Raw genomic sequence first — 16560 nt, 5'->3', positions numbered from 1 at the left:
ATTGTAGGCTTTGAAGAATGAGTTGCCTGTCATCGGGCAGAAAAATAAGAGGTGATGGCATGAAGGGAGAGCATCATTTTCCAAAGCATTTCTGTGGGACACCAACTCTAGGAGTTTTATTGTATCCTCTCTTCCGTTCCTCCCTACCCAGAGACCTACACTTCTTTCTGGGTGATAATTGGCCCTTAAAATTACTCAGCCTTCCAGGCTGTCTTGCAGCTAGGGTGCTCGTGTGACATGCTTCTGGCAGATGAGATGTAGCAGAAGTCTGCTGAGGGAGCTTCTGGGATATAAAGGTTCTGCTCCCCTCTTCTCTTTGCCTCTTCCTGCCTGGAACGTAACTGTGCTGTCTGAAAGGGCTGCAGTCGTTTTGCCGCCATGGAGGTGGAAGATACCTGTGGGGGATGGCAGAGCGGGAGGCTAGAAGGAGCCTGGGTCCCAGGGCCACGTCTGAGCCACTACATCAGCTCTGGACTGCCCATCTCTGCTGGTTCCTGGCTGCTACTGAGGGGCCGTTTCTCTGCCTGCAGTTCTGCACATTCTTAACTAATGCATTGTTTTACGGTAAAAGGAGACTGTGGGCCAATTAAGTGTGAGCACACCAGTTTCCACTTTCAGAGATTAAAAACAATAGATTATTAAACCTCCAAGAAGTCTTAAAGGTGGTTGTCTAACTCAGTGCTTCCCAAAATATCTGTTCACCAACATCCCCTGTCCCCACCCTTTCTGCGACACCAATGAACGCCCCATGGAATACACTTCGGGAAACAAGCTATAGAGAAAATAATTTGGGCTTTGGAGTTGAGGAAGATCTGGGTTGAATGCTGTGTCTGAGCCAGAGATTCCTACTCCATAGGATGAGGGAGGGCCATATAGATTAAAGGTAGTCCAGGTAAGCGCCTGCGCTATTCTTGGTTCCTGCTCCGTCATCAGCAGTTCTCATTAACAGTGGATCATATTTCTGAAAGAAACTGGCATTAGAGACAGAAGATCCTGGCTTGTGGAATAGTTCTACCATTTTCTTTTGAGGTCCTGGGCAAGTGACTTCACTTCTCAGGGCCTCTGTGTTCTGAACTATTAAGTAGAGAATATAATGTCCTCTTGGGGAAATGGAGGTGTGTGAAAAGGTCTGGTGCAGAAGCCTCACCCAGTGTCAGAGGCACGTCTGAGCTGAGCTCTGTCCACCAGGCCCCGTGGACCTCTGTCGCCACCCCGACTCCAGAAGGCTATATACACTGAGCACTTTGGGGCAGTAAGTCAGGCAGGGTGGCTTTGGTAGTTTCATTCTGCTGGGGGTCTGCCTCGCCTCCCAGCCCACCTCTCCATCTTCCTCCAGGGTCACCACTGGGCCCCCAGGGGGCTCTCTGGGGCAGACCTCCGCTCCAGGCCACTCGGACACCTTGTCGCCCAAGCCTGCAGGGCTCGCTGCAGCTCCCGGCCTTTGTCCAGCTGGGTTCCCTGGGTCACAAGGTATGAGCCACAGATGTGGGGTGGAGTTTTGATGCTGTCTTGGGGAGCCTTGGGGAAATCACTGCCCCTCAGAACCTCAGTTTCCTCCTCTGAAAAAAGAGGGCTTTGCAATGTATGGGCTTGAAAATGGAGGGGAGGAGCTGTTAAGATTTGCTTCGCTGGGCTGTAAGGAAGACCGGGAAGCAAACCGTGAGTGTGTGAAATTGATGGCTTGCGCGATACTGGTGAGCCACTCCCACTGTCCTTTGTCATCCTGCTTCTCTCTTGAGACCTTTCCTTGTCTTTAGGCGCCCTCTCCCCGCTCCAGAGCCCAGCACTTTGCTCTCTCTTGAACATTTACGGTGTGCTAACTGCTAACAGCTGCTTTCCCTTCACTCACAACCCCAAGGCCCCCAGACCCGCACCTCCACCCACCCGGAGCATCTTCCCATGGCTCTGTGTCTTCACCCCTGCAGGGCCTGCACAGAGACCCGGCCGCACTCTTCCCACGGGAGGCCTTTCCATCCTCACCGTCTCCGTCAGGCCCCGAGCCCTGCGTGTGTTTTCTCTCTGTAATGCTCCCTGGTGCTCTATGGTGTGTGTACCACATGCTCATCACTGCTGGGGGCTGGGCTCTCCCTGTTGCCCCCGTTCTGCCCGCAGCTGGACGAGGCAGCCGCCCTCTCACTCATCACAGGTGGAAACCCAAGTCGGAGCCTGCAGGTTCCTGACCACCCAGCAGTGGGGGCTGGGCTCACCTTCGATCCTGACTCTTGCCCCAGCACTTTCTGCTCAGGGCTGCCCACTTGGGACTTCTGATAAAGGTATGTTTCCCAGTTGGTTATTTTCAAGGGAAAAGTCTCATGTTTGGGGCAGGGAGGGATTGACAGGGGAGAGGGGTGATGGACTTTGTTTTCTTCCCAGGAAGAGAATGAAGGAGGCCGAGGGAGCAGACCCAGCTCTGAGGAAGCAGACACCCAGTGAATCCTAAAAGGAATCAACCCTGATTATTCATTGGAAGGACTGACTGATGCTGTAGATGAAGCTTTGATACTTTGGCCACCTGGTACAAAGAGCCGACTCATTGGAAAAGTCCCTGATGCTGGGAAAGATTGAAGGCAGGAGGAGAAGGGGATGACAGAGGACAAGATGGTTGGATGTCATCACTGACTCAATGGAAATGAGTTTGAGCAGGCTCTGGGAGCTGGTGATAAACAGGGAGGCCTGGCGTGCTGCATTCCATGGGGTTGCAAAGAGTCTGACATGACTGAGCGACTGAACAACAATCAGGCCCCCGGAGCCTGTCCCCAGGCATGGCCAGCTCTCCCGAGACCTCCCCTGCTGTGTCCTGCAGCCCCACCCAGGAAGGAAGGCTCTGTGGCCTCCTGTGCAGCATGGAGGGCCCTTCAGGAAGGCCAACAGCAGAGAAGACAGGGAACTGGTGGGAGAAGGACCTTTTCTGGAGCCCCACCCCAGCCTCTCTTCCCTCTGGATGTTAGAGCCAGAGGCCCAGCCACCATCACCACTCACCCTGGGCCATCTGCTTTGGCCCCAGACCCTGGGCAGGACGGGCCTGCAGGCTGCCCACGCATCCATGTCTCATGTGTGAGGGCTGGGCAGCGAGAGATGGTTCCCAAAGACCCGCAGCTGCCAGACCAACTTCCCCACGTCAGCAACCCCTGAGGCGAGGCCCTCAAGTCACTGCTCGGGGTTGGGGTGTCAACCTGGCACCCCCGCTCCCCTCTAAAGCTCAGAACTGCCCTTCCCAGAAGATGCTTCCCTGCCGGATTTGAATAGTAAGATTTGCAAGATGGAAGTGAAGTCCAGAGTTGGGGGTTGTGCCAGACATGTGGAAGTCTGCCACTGGCCCCAGAGTGTCCTGGCTCCCCTCCTGTCCCACGTCCAGCCTGTCTTCCTGATCGCTGCAACCTCCAGCGGTCCCCAGGCCACCACCCGGCACCGTGGCAGGGCAGCAGCCTCCTCAGACCTCTCCCCGCGCTCTCTCCATGGCCCCACTTCACCAATCTCCCCACAGGCTTGAACCCAAGTGTTAAGGATGTACAGGGAGACTGAGGGGCAGAGCTGACCTGTGGCTCCTCCCAGAGAGACCGTGGGGTGTAGTGGCCAGAATACAAACAGGCTATCACAGCCCGTCACTGACCCGCCTGTGGGAGCTCAGCCGAGTCCTCCATCCCTTGCCACTGTTGCCGCGTTGATGTTTCGGATGGTGGTGATTCTCTACAGGGTGTTTGTGAGGGTTTGAGAGCGTGTTCTAAAGCTCCTGGTTGTGGAAGGTGCCCCTTAAATGAGCAGTGAGATTACCCCTCGTGTGAACATTCATATTACTTGTTTTTCTAAAACGTATGCCCTTTTCACCTGAATGTACATTCGAATGTACATTTTAAAAATCTACATCCTGAATGTACATTTAAAAAAATAAAGAAAAATGAAGCTTTAACTTCAAATATCTGCTGTACCCCACCCCCCAGCTCCTAGGGCCTGGCCCCTATCAGAGGAGCCCATTTGGTGTCTGTGGCTGCTCTGAGGCCTCCTCTACACTTGGGGTCCAGAAACCTCTCAGTTCTTTGTTTTCCTAAATGAAGGTCAACCTGAATCTACGTGCCTCCTAAACCTGTTTATAAAGGCCAATTTTGTGTATTTCTGTAGCGCCCTATTTTCCACCCCTTTCGTGGATGCTATAGGACGTCTGATCATATGGTGTGTGGGGAAGGAGAGTAGGGTCTGGCCTGTCGTCTGGGCTCTGGCTGTTGACTTTGTCTCTGCCCCCTGCTCTGCAGATGACTCTGCGGTCTTTCTTCTCTGTCCTCTGCTGCATGGGGCTGGCGGCACTCACAGCTGCTGAAGACCCTGTCCAGCCCCCTGACTCCCACCACCAGCCCATCAAGGCCCTGCCCACATGCGGAGCAGGCATAGGACACCACCTTTTACAAACCCCTCCTCTCCTTTCCCAGTGGAAGAGGCACCCACCTCTTCCATGGAGAGGCACCCACCATTCTCTATGTACTGGGTTCAGTTCAATTCAGTCGCTCAGTCACGTCTGACTCTGCGACCCCATGGACTGCAGCACGCCAGGCCTCCCTGTTCATCACCAACTCCTGGAGCTTGCTCAAACTCCTGTCTATCAAGTCGGTGATGCCATCCAACCATCTCATCCTCTGTCGTCCCCTTCTCCTTCAATCTTTCCCAGCATCAGGGTCTTTTCCAATGAGTCGGGTCTTCACATCAGGTGGCCAAAGTATTGGAGCTTCCTCTTCAGCATCAGTCCTTCCAATGAATATTCAGGACTGATTTCCTTTAGGATGGACTGGTTTGGTTTCCTTGCAGTCCAAGGGACCTTTTTTTTTTTTTTTTCTGTTTCAGAAAATTATAGAATTTTATTTTTATTTTATTTTTAATATAAATTTATTTATTTTAATTGGAGGCTAATTACTTTACAATATTGTATTGGTTTTGCCATACATCAACATGAATCCACCACAGGTGTACACGTGCTCCCCATCCTGAACCCCCCTCCTCATCCCATCCCTCTGGGTCATCCCAGTGCACCAGCCCCAAGCATCCTGTATCATGCATCGAACCTGGACTGGCCATCTGTTTCACATATGATATTATACACGTTTCAATGCCATTCTCCCATATCATCCCACCCTCACCCTCTCCCACAGAGTCCAAAAGACTGTTCTAAACATCTGTGTCTCTTTTGCTGTCTTGCATACAGAGTTATCGTTACCATCTTTTTAAATTCCATATATATTCATTAGTATACTGTATTGGCAGAGAAGGCAATGGCACCCTGCTCCAGTACTCTTGCCTGGAAAATCCCATGGATGGAGGAGCCTGGTAGGCTGCAGTCCATGGGGTTGCTAAGAGTCAGACATGACTGAGTGACTTCCCTTTCAATTTTTACTTTCATGCATTGGAGAAGGAAATGGCAACCCACTCCATGTTCTTGCCTGGAGAATCCCAGGGACAGGGGAGCATGGTGGGCTGCCGTCTATGGGGTCGCACAGAGTCGGACACGACTGAAGCGACTTAGCAGCAGCAGCAGCAGCATACTGTATTGGTATTTTTCTTTCTGGCTTACTTCATTCTGTATAATAGGCTCCAGTTTCATCCACCTCATTAGAACTGATTCAAATGTATTCTTTTTAATGGCTGAGTAATACTCCATTGTGTAAATGTACCACAGCTTTCTTATCCATTCGTCTGCTGATGGACATCTAGGTTGCTTCCATGTCCTGGCTATTATAAACAGTGCTGCAATGAACATTGGGGTACACGTGTCTCTTTCAATTCTGGTTTCCTCGGTGTGTATGCCCAGCAGTGGGATTGCTGGGTCGTATGGCAGTTCTATTTCCAGTTTTTTAAGGAATCTCCACACTGTTCTCCATAGTGGCTGTACTAGTTTGCATTCCCACCAACAGTGTAAGAGGGTTCCCTTTTCTCCACACCCTCTCCAGCATTTATTGCTTGTAGACTTTTGGATAGCAGCCATTCTGACCAGCGTGAGATGGTACCTCATTGTGGTTTTGATCTGCGTTTCTCTGATCAAGGGACTCTCAAGAGTCTTCTCCAACATCACCGTTCAAAAGCATCAATTCTTCAATGCTCAGCTTTCTTTATGGTCCAACTCACATTCATACATGACTACTGTAAAAACCATAGCTTTGACCAGATGGACCTTTGTTGGCAAAATAATGTCTCTGTTTTTTTAATATGCTGTCTAGGTTGGTCATAGCTTTTCTTCCAAGGAGCAAGCATCTTTTAATTTCATGGCTGCAGTCACCATCTGCAGTGATTTTGGAGCCCCCAAAATAAAGTCTCTCACTGTCTCCATTGTTTCCCCATCTCTTTGCTGTGAAGTGATGGGACCAGAAGTGATGGGACAGAGTGCCTGAAGAACTATAGATTGAGGTTTGTGACATTATACACTAGGCAGTGACCAAGACCGTCCCCAAGAAAAAGAAATGCAAAAAGGCAAAACGGTTGTCTGAGGAGGCCTTACAAATGTACTGGGTTACTGCCTCTCTGATCCTCAAGGCAGTGTAGCCCCAAGGCTCTCTCCCCGCTCCCCCTGGGAAAAGCCAGGTCCACCCCTTGGATGGACCAAACCTGAAAACAGCCCCTGAAACATACAGAGGCTGTAACTCTGCCTTCCTTTTCCTGACCCTGGGACTCAAAGTCGTGAACTCTCCTTCCTGGGGAGATGGTGAGAGATGCTATCACTTTCTTCCATCACAAAAGTACGATGCTAACTTTTTTCAATAGATGACATGTAACCTAAACTTCCAAGGCCCCTGGGGCCCACCTACCTGCCCGGACTCCTGCTTTCTGGCAAAGGAGCCAGTTCCCGGCTAGCCGGTGCCCAGCCACTTAAGATGGGCTTAGCTCAGACCAGGATTTGCTTTCTGTGATGGTAAGAGTGAGTGTGTACCTGTTGTTCCTATAAACATCACACCCAGGGAAAGGGGTGAGAAGAAACCACAAAGGTTCAGAACCCTGAAGGCTTTGGAAAACCCACTAAAAGTGAGCCCACAGGTGGCTTGTGGTCGTAAAATTTATCATCCACTTGATAGATTATCTATACTTGGTAGTGACTAAATGATTTATCATTCAGACTGAGATGCTTGAGTGTGTGGTGTGTGTGTGTGAGAGAGAGAGGGAGAAAGAAAGGTCATTAGTGACAATGCCAGGCATCAGGTGTAAATCAGGCTTTTTCTAGACAGCCTTGGACATGTGGGTCACCCATTAAGTGGAAACTGGGATCTATTTTTTTTATCTCATTAGCTCCTGTGAAAGTCTGGGCAAGTTTCTGGTCTCCAATGCAGAAACAAAATGAACTTGGGAGTAGGGAAGTGATGACCCCAAGGCCAAGCAGACCGTTAGGGGCAGCTTTGGGCCTTCCATCTAGGCTCCAGCCTCTACAGCCTTTGTCACAGGTCCAGCACCTCATCATACCGGTTTTCCGCTCCCTATCTGTCCAGAGAACCTTCAAGGAGTCCAATCCTAAGGGCAGTTTCCAGCATTAGGGCCAGAAAAGGACACTTCTGGAACTTTGAAGACAGAGGACACAGGTATTTTTATGGTTTAGATAAAGAGAAACAATGGCCTGAGACAGGGGACCGAATAAGACGACCTTTGAGGACATCTAAATCTGGGAAACAGTAGCAAAATCCCAGACCCAACCTGGTGCTCAGGTGCCGCATTGTACTACAAAAACCACAAGAGGGCGCCCTCGCACCAACGAAGAGCTGCCTTAAACCGTTCTCCCACAGCTACTGAGCCAAGAAAGGCCTATCACTTTTTGTTACTTGTTTGTTTTCGCTTTTAATATTTTTCATTTTGAAGCAATGTCCTATATAAACCAAAGTTGCAAATACTTTTTAAAAAAAGTCGTTTTTCCCCCTGAACCATTAAGAATAAGTTGCTGAAATGATTCCCTAAGTCCATCAAATTCTTTTTAAAGATTTTTTTTTTGATGTGGGCCGCATTTTAAAGTCTATTGAATTCGTTACAATACTGCTTCTGTTTTATGTTTTGAGTTTTTGGCTGCTGAGGCATGTGGGATCTTAGTTCCCGAGCCAGGGATCGAATATGCACCCCCTGCGTTGGAAGGTGAAGTCTTAGCCACAGGACTGCCAGGGAAGTCTGAGTGTGTATTTCTTACAAACAAAGACATACTCTAACCACACTATAGCCATCAAAATCAGAAAATTAACACAGAAACATCGCTACCACCTAATCTGCAGCCGCCTTTCATGTTTTGCCATGGCGTTCTTCGTAGCAAAATATTCAGAACAGAAGCATGCTTGCAATTAGTTGTCAAGTCTCTCCTATTTCTTTGACTTTTAGGACCGCCAGGCTTCTAGAGGATGTCCGTCCATCAGGGGTTGTCTAATGTTTCCCATGACTAGATTCGGGTCCTGCGTCTTTGGCAGGAATTCCATAGCACTCGTCTATGATGCTATCTTCTCATTGCCTCCTACCAGGTAGGAGGATGGGATAGGATTCAATTTGTCTAATTCATGATGACATTCACTTTGATTCCTTGATTAGGATGGTGTCTGCGAGACTTCTCCACTGCAATATTATTCTTTTGCCATCTGTAATTGGTAAGTATTTTGGGGGAGATACTTTGATATCTTGTAACTGGACTGTTCAATTCTATTATTATTTTAAATAATTTTATTTATTTATTTTGGCTGTGCTGGGTCTTCGTTACTGTGCAAGCTTTTCTCCAGTTGTGGAAACTGGGGGCTACTCCCTAGTTGCAGTGAGAGGGCTTCTCCTTGCAGAGGCTTCTCTGGTTGCAGACACGGGCTCACGGGCTCTAGGGTGCACGGGCTTCCATAGCTGCAGCTCCCAGACTCTAGAGCGCAGGCTCAGCAGTTGTGGTGCAGGGGCTTAGTTGCTCCACAGCATGTGGTTTCCTCCCAGATCAGGGATCAAACCCAAGTCTCCTGCATTGGCAGGGAACTCTCCACCACTGAGCCACTGGGGAAGCCCTATTCGTTTATTTACTGAGTATGGAGTCAGTGTTTGTTATTCTGGTCAGTGGGTTATAATCTGTTACCAACATTATATACATTGGTACTGAAATTGTCACAGATTGGCCTAGTGGGAGTCCCTGCAGGGTGGCCCGTGTGTCCTTCCGGCAGGTCCCCATCATTCTCAGAGCGCTTCCTTGCTCCCTAGCACCACAAGATGGTTCAGGCTCATCTGGTACTTTCTCAGACCCAGTTCATCTCTCCAAGGAGCACTGGGTCCCAAAGTGGAGAATGGTATTCAGAAGCCAAGACCTGGGTGCTGGGTGTACTTGTGGCCGTTGGAATGCTGCTGCTCCCAGGCCCTTTCCGTGGCTGGAGCTATGGTAGGGAACAGCTGTCCTGTACCACGGTAGGGAATATGTGTGTGTTTCTACACATTATGTCAATATACACCTGCGTACATTCATCCATCTATCTATCCATCCACCCATCCGTCTGTGAGTTTAATCAAAACTTCCCATTCCACTCACCAGCACAATTTCGTCTAGTGCTCTCCCTTTTCATAGTTGTAACTCCCTTTTCTGATGGTGAGGAAACTACTCCCATTATCTATAATATTCTTCTCTATGTAACCAGTCTCCCCCTCTGCCATCTCCTACCACCATTGCCCCCTCGTCCCTCCCAGGCCTTGGCACCCTTCTGCAGGCCCCTGCAGCCACCTTCCTCCACAGTATGCCATCCTCCCCTGCTCACCAGGCTGCCCCTCCGTGGGGGCACCCCTCTCACCTCACGTGGTCTTCAGCACTCTGTGCAGCCACCACCCTCACACCACACAGGCTCACCTCTCTCTCTGGGCTACCCCTGTCCCCGACCCCAAGGAGACACCTGTTCCGCAGCTCCACCTGATGGCCTTTGAACTACTGAGGAGGGGCAGAGGAGAGGGGTAAGGAGGAAGAGCTACTTTGATACCTAATTGACTGTTCTCTTTTACAATATCCTGTTTTTGTTTCATGATTATAATCTCATCTTGTATATTTTATTTCAGAGGGTAGTAATGATAGCTTTTGCTTGTTTTGCAGTTTCTTCTAACCTCAGAGTCTGATTCCTTCAATTTTTGTTTGTTTAGTAGAGAGAGGTCTTTCAAGTCAGGGACTCTCTTTAGTGTCTGAGAATCCCCGGCCACAGACTCACGTGTCATGGTAAGGAATTGACCAGCTTCCTGGAGGCTCTGAGAGCTCATCAAATATGAGAATCCCTGTGGGTGAGCCACTGGGTCATTTGGTTGGGGAACTCCTGATGTCTGGACCTTTAAGCCACTCTTCTTCAGCAGCTTAGATTCTGCAGAAAAGACTTTTCCAGTCTCTTCCTGGAAGAGGAAGCCTGGCTGCCAGGGCTCCAGGGCTAAGGGGAGCTGAGGGCTAGGGTGGGGGATGTTGGCATCATAGGATACACTCTCTCAGTTCTACAGCAGGTGGTGAGTACCCTGCCCTCCCCTCTTGCTGGTGCTCACCAGGTGGCGCTAGAGGTAAAGAACCCACCTGCCATGCAGGAAATAAGAGCGGTGGGTTGGATCCGTGGGTGGGGAAGATCCCCTGGAGCAGGAAATGGCAACCCACTCTAATATTCTTGCCTGGAGAATCCCATGGGCAGAGAAGCCTGGCAGGCTACCGTCCACGGGGTCACAAACAGTCATCCACAACTGAAGCAACTTAGCATGCACTATTAAGAGACCCTCTGATGTTACCTCTTCAAGAAAATAACCCAGCTGTTCCGATGTGGAGACAGAGAAGCCGGGTCTGTCTTTTTCTCAGACTTGCCATCAGTTCTCCTATGTTGGCCCTCTTTTCTCTGTTTCTCCAGGGCTTCCAGAGCCTCCAGGTCCTAAGCCTCCTAGAGATTCTGCCGTGCAAGCTGTGTTGGCGCCTGGCTTTCCCCACTTCTGTTACCATTCCATTTTCTTGGATTTCTATCTTCCAGTGTTTTGTGGCCACTGTTTTTTTTTCCTCCTGTCCTTCTAATCTTTGTATTTTTTTTTTTTTTAAAGTCATCCTTTCTGGTTTTTGTGGTGAGGACTGAAGGGGCAGCAGAAAGAGACATGAGTGTCTAACCTGCCATGATGACTCACTCCCCTTCCTCGCCCCTACAACGGACTGACATTTAGGTCATCATCTGTTTCCACCTCACCTCCCCCACTGTTCTGTGAGACTTTAGCTGGACACCCAGGAGAAGCTCAGTACACCTCTGATAGACAGATTTGTCCTTCCTGCAAAGGATTTGGCCAAGAGGGCGCCTGTGACATCTTGCCACCCATCATTCATTCAGCACTCCACAAATTAGAGTACCCGTACGAGGGTGTCAACCCCAAGGACCTGTTGATCCCATCCTATGCCCTAAAGATTCTTCAACCAGTTTCAGACTGTTCCTGAACCCTGGGCAACCCCTCTCAAGGGCAGGGTGATGCCAAAGAACGGGCCCGGCTTTGCAGTGGCCTGAGTGCATTAGCTTCCAGCCCTGAGGCTCCCTCGCATACCCTTGAGACTTCTAATGGCCATGCCTACAAATGTAAGATGGGGGTGATGAGAGCTTTTCTCCTGCTTCCAGATGTTTTTCAGCACCTGTGAGCTTGAGTGGGGCCATGTATCTAATGTAAGAGTCTCATTCTTGTGGCCCTGTTTTTTCTGCTGTGCCCCTTTCAACCGCCTTGACGTCTCTCCGCCTCCTTGATGATTTGTCAGCTAAAGTGATGTGTGTGCCTTCTGAGCTTGATTGTACGATCACTGATACAAGGCCTTCCAGAGCCTTCTGCCTCTGCTGCCACGGTTGGTAGTATTTCCAGTAGTGGTTGCTGTATCGGTCTGGGTCACGGAGTGAGAGCAAGAGTGAACTGGAGCAACCTGCCAAACTGCAGAGTCGAAAGTGAGCAACAAACCTGGTGTAGGCCGCGGACAGGCGAGGGGCTCCTTGTTACTGTCGCATAACCTAGCTTCCCTGACTGATACACCTCGCAGTGTTATGAGGATTATTTAGCAATGTATGTGAGTATGCACAGGCTCTGCCTGGCACTCAGCAAGTACTCAAAAATGTGATCTCCTTGCTGACTCAAGGAGAGCTAAGGGGGAGCATATGATTCAGGCAGCCTATTCCATATCCAGCTACAAGAAGCAAAGTATGCCAATTCAGTGTATTGAGCCAGTACTGTGGGGCAGGCCTGGGGCCAGTGCTCATATGAAGACAGGGAGTCTGGTTGGGGTCTTAGACACAGGGAACCAGCTCATGTGACAGTGACATGAGGTCATAGAAGTAGTTCTGGCACTTTGAGGGTGCTGGCCCCCTTGGATACTCCAGCGAGTTCTGTGGGCCTCCTTTCTGGGAAGTCATGAGCCTCTGTACACCTCTACCCCACATTTTGCATATACTTTCTGAAGGGTTCCAGGCCCAGGTCAAAATGCCTATACAGGGAAGCCCAGAGGCTTCTGTAGCTAATGGGCATCTGGCCACGTGTGACCTCGGGAAGGCTCTTTACGCAGGAGCCACTGAGGCTAAGACCCCAGGTCTCTGTCCCCAGAAACTCTCTGACTAGCCATGGGGGAGAAAACCTACCACCCAGTTAAAGAGTGGTGCCCCCTGGGGACATTGGGTTTTGGGGAGAATTAAAAGGTGAGAGGACTGGAAAAGGTCAGTTTTCATTCCAATCCCAAAGAAGGGCAATGCCAAAGAATGCTCAAACTACTGCACAATTGCACTCATCTCACACGCTAGGAAAGTAATGCTCAAAATTCTCCAAGCCAGGCTTCAGCAATATGTGAACCGTGAACTTCCAGATGTTCAAGCTGGTTTCAGGAAAGGCAGAGGAACCAGAAATCAAATTGCCAACATCCGCTGGATCATGGAAAAAGCAAGAGTTCCAGAAAAACATCTATTTCTGCTTTATTGACTACACCAAAGCCTTTGACTGTGTGGATCACAATAAACTGTGGAAAATTCTGAAAGAGATGGGAATACCAGACCACCTGACCTGCCTCTTGAGAAACCTGTATACAGGTCAGGAAGCAACAGTTAGAACTGGACATGGATCAACAGACTGGTTCCAAATAGGAAAAGGAGTACATCAAGGCTGTATATTGTCACCCTGCTTATTTAACTTACATGCAGAGTACATCATGAGAAAGGCTGGACTGGAAGAAGCACAAGCTGGAATCAAGATTGCCAGGAGAAATATCAATAACCTCAGATATGCAGATGACACCACCCTTATGGCAGAAAGTGAAGAGGAACTAAAGAGCCTCTTGATGAAAGTGAAAGTGGAGAGTGAAAAAGTTGGCTTAAAGCTCAACATTCAGAAAATGAAGATCATGGCATCCGGTCCCATCACTTCATGGGAAATAGATGGGGAAACAGTGGAAACAGTGTCAGACTTTATTTTTCTGGGCTCCAAAATCACTACAGATGGTGACCGCAGCCATGAAATTAAAAGACGCTTACTCCTTGGAAGGAAAGTTATGACCAACCTAGATAGCATATTCAAAAGCAGGGACATTACTTTGCCAACAAAGGTTCGTCTAGTCAAGGCTATGGTTTTTCCTGTGGTCATGTATAGATGTGAGAGTTGGACTGTGAAGAAAGCTGAGCGCCGAAGAATTGATGCTTTTGAAATGTGGTATTGGAGAAGACTCTTGAGAGTCCCTTGGACTGCAAGGAGATCCAACCAGTCCATTCTGAAGGAGATCAGTCCTGAGTGTTCTTTGGAAGGAATGATGCTGAAGCTGAAACTCCAGTACTTTGGCCACCTCATGAGAAGAGCTGACTCATTGGAAAAGACTCTGATGCTGGGAGGGATTGGGGGCAGGAGGAGAAGGGGACAACAGAGGATGAGATGGCTGGATGGCATCACTGACTTGATGGACGTGAGTCTGAGTGAACTCCGGGAGTTGGTGATGGACAGGGAGGCCTGGTGTGCTGCAATTCATGGGGTCGCAAAGAGTCAGACACGACTGAGCGACTGAACTGAACTGAAAGGTGAGAACTAAGCGGGGCCAGTGCATGGGGAAGCATCCCCGACTTTACTTGTCAATCTGAAAGCTCTTGAGTCTGCATATGCTCAGTTAGATGCTGGCTGAGGAGTTGGCACAGCAACTGCCAAGAACCCCACTCCACAGGGGTAGAGGCCGAGGCCCAGGGAGGGGAGCAATATGCTCAATTCAGTTCAATTGGACAAACCTTTCCTGACTAGCCCTGTGGCAGGCGCCAGGTGTCTGAGCATCACCAGACCAGACATGTAAGTGGTAAATTGATAAGAGGGATGAGGGTGGAGCTAGGGATGAGAGGGTTCCTGCTTCCAGCCCCGAACCCCCCACAGTAGTCCCTCTGGGAGGAAGGGAGGCTCCCACGGAATCAAAGATGGGCCAAGGGAAAGTGTTTGTGGCTGGAGGACCAGAAGTGAGAGCACAGAGATGGGCCACGTGTGGACAAGAGAGGGCATGTGAGGACACAGGGCAGATTGCAGGAATCGCTGGGTGGTGGAAGATGGGCAGGGCCCCCAGCAGGACGGTGGTGGCTGCAGAGGCCAGAGCGTGCAGCAGTCCTAGCATCTGGCCCGGAGGGCTCAGATAGGGCCTCCCCACTTCTCCCCCAGCCAGGGCCGTGGCCAGGAGCTTGCATTTTGTTCTATATCTCATTCTTGTGGCCCTGTTTTTTTCTGCAGTGCCCCTTTCAAACACCTTGATGTCTCTCCTCCTTCTGGTATCATCATGAACAGAGAATAGGACCTGGAGTTAGGTGCAGGCTTCACCACTAACTGGCCATGTGACTTTGGGCCTCAGTTTCTTCATCTGTAAAATGGGGGTCGTACAAGCACTCACCCTGCCTACCCCACAGGAGCCCTAGAAAGCTGAAATATGAAAGTCCTTTCCAAATGTGGCAATCCTTTAAGAACATAAGTTTATTTCAGAGTTAAATCTTGCTCTTCCAAGGGAACTAGGCAGAGCAGATGATTTTATCCCCATTTCATAGATGAGGAAACTGAGTCACAGAGAGATTAAGTGATGTACCCACAGTGCCACAAGCAGTGAGTGGCAGAGCCAGGGTCACAATCCTGTGAGTCTGAATCTAGTCTATGCTTCACCAGGCTTTCTCTACAAAACCCCCATGAAGAGAAAATCCCTCTGGAGTCCACCCAACAGGAACAGACTTCTCTAGGCCTCAGGGTCCACTGTTCTGGGAGCAAATGAGCAGGTAATCTGACATCACACCTTATCAGATGAACAAACAGGAGGATGAGCCTCTAATCATCCTGACACTGGAATTTAGGGACAGAGTGAAGCCCATAATGAGCTGAAGCTGGAATCTGACAAGGTGTGGCATAAATAGTTAACTTGGCTGCACATCCTAACAGGGTCAGGCCCTTGCCGATCACAAAAGGGACTCTGCTCTCAGTTCCATGTGCCAGGGAGCTGGGTGACTCATGGTGCCCTTGGCCTGTGGTTATTGAATATGTCATCTCTCCATATGCTCCCCAAACTCAGCCCCTGTGCAGCCACCTGTGACTAAGCCCTGCCTTAGTCAACAAGCAAGTCAACATGCTGGGGACATTTGGTGGGTGAAAGCTGTCGAGGATATCGGGGGGCTGTGTGTTTTTTCTGGCACCAGCATCAGGGTGACTAAGAGAGGCATGCATAACCATAGGAACAACCCCTCCCACTTATTCGGTCTCAACAATCTTCAGAATGTTTTTGTACACATGATCTTGCTGATGCCTGCTGCTGGGAGGGCAGAACTATTCACTCTGGGACTTAAAGAGTACATAGATAACAGACCCCCTGCTCTTAGGCCTCACTCCGCTGGTCCCTTGCTCATGGCAGACATCATTAATCAATCACATCACTCTTTGCAGTTCAGAGTCTTTCTCTACACAGCTCTTCAAGTAGTCGCTACCAATCAATTGATGATCGCCACTCCTGATGCAGTGGAGGCAGGTCAGTTACCTACACAGCTGGGTGACCTGGGGCAATTCTTGTCAGTTTTCCCATCTGAAGAGCAGGAAGATAGACTAGAAGTCCTGTGTTTCTGTTCATTGATCTCTCTTCCTTCTCTGCTTCCTGCAACACGAGGGAGCTCTGTCTCTTGTTGCCTCTGAAAGGACTCCCTTTACAGGTCTTCTCTCCGGGCTCCAGTATGTTGTGGCAGCTTGCCAGCATGCTCTTCCTGAATTTCTCAGCTCGAGGACTTCTGAAAGTCTTCTGCAACCTTCCCAAGACAGTCCCCTCCAGAGTGTCCATGATCTTGCCCTTCTAATCATCTCCAAACTCGATTTCCAAACTCCTCTGCACTCCCCTTAGGTCTCAGCCAAGGTGAACATATGTTTTCCCCACGTGGCCCACACTATCCCACCTGAGCCTTTGCCCATGTGGCTCCCTCCTCCTGGGGTGCCTGCCTTCACCTTCTCTCCATATCAACTTCTCAAAGCCTTTTCTGTCATTAACTAAGGTCACCTTAGTTAATGCTTCCGCCTCTTTGCTGACATCATGATTCCCCACAATAGGGGGTGCTCTCTGCCTCCTCTATACTCTAGTGCATCGTTTGTTTGTTTTTTTCCCTTATTCTCTTT

General features: G+C 49.7%; 1 protein-coding gene across 9 annotated transcripts in view; it reads left to right on the top strand.

Moving 5' to 3' along the window:
* Nucleotides 1–5737, top strand: part of SMAD6 (SMAD family member 6) — a 232618-nt gene extending 226881 nt beyond the window's left edge. For 3 of the 9 annotated variants that reach the window (XR_015135381.1, XR_015135382.1, XR_015135383.1), the window contains 3 exons: nucleotides 1337–1470; nucleotides 2147–2273; nucleotides 2374–5737. The gene's annotated coding sequence lies outside the window, so the exon portion shown is untranslated. Of the gene's footprint in view, nucleotides 1–1336; nucleotides 1471–1925; nucleotides 2274–2373 lie in introns of all 9 variants that reach the window. The other 6 variants (XR_015135380.1, XR_015135386.1, XR_015135390.1 and 3 more) reach the window with 2 other exon arrangements.
* Nucleotides 5738–16560: the final 10823 nt, after the last annotated feature.

Source organism: Bos grunniens, chromosome 10 (genome assembly GCF_055505025.1).
Source record: "Bos grunniens cultivar Pamir isolate PY7600 chromosome 10, Bosgru_T2T1.0, whole genome shotgun sequence".
Taxonomy (NCBI): Eukaryota; Metazoa; Chordata; class Mammalia; order Artiodactyla; family Bovidae; genus Bos; species Bos grunniens.
The sequence above is the reverse complement of the archived record's forward strand: the minus strand, read 5'-3'. Positions and strand labels throughout refer to the sequence as shown.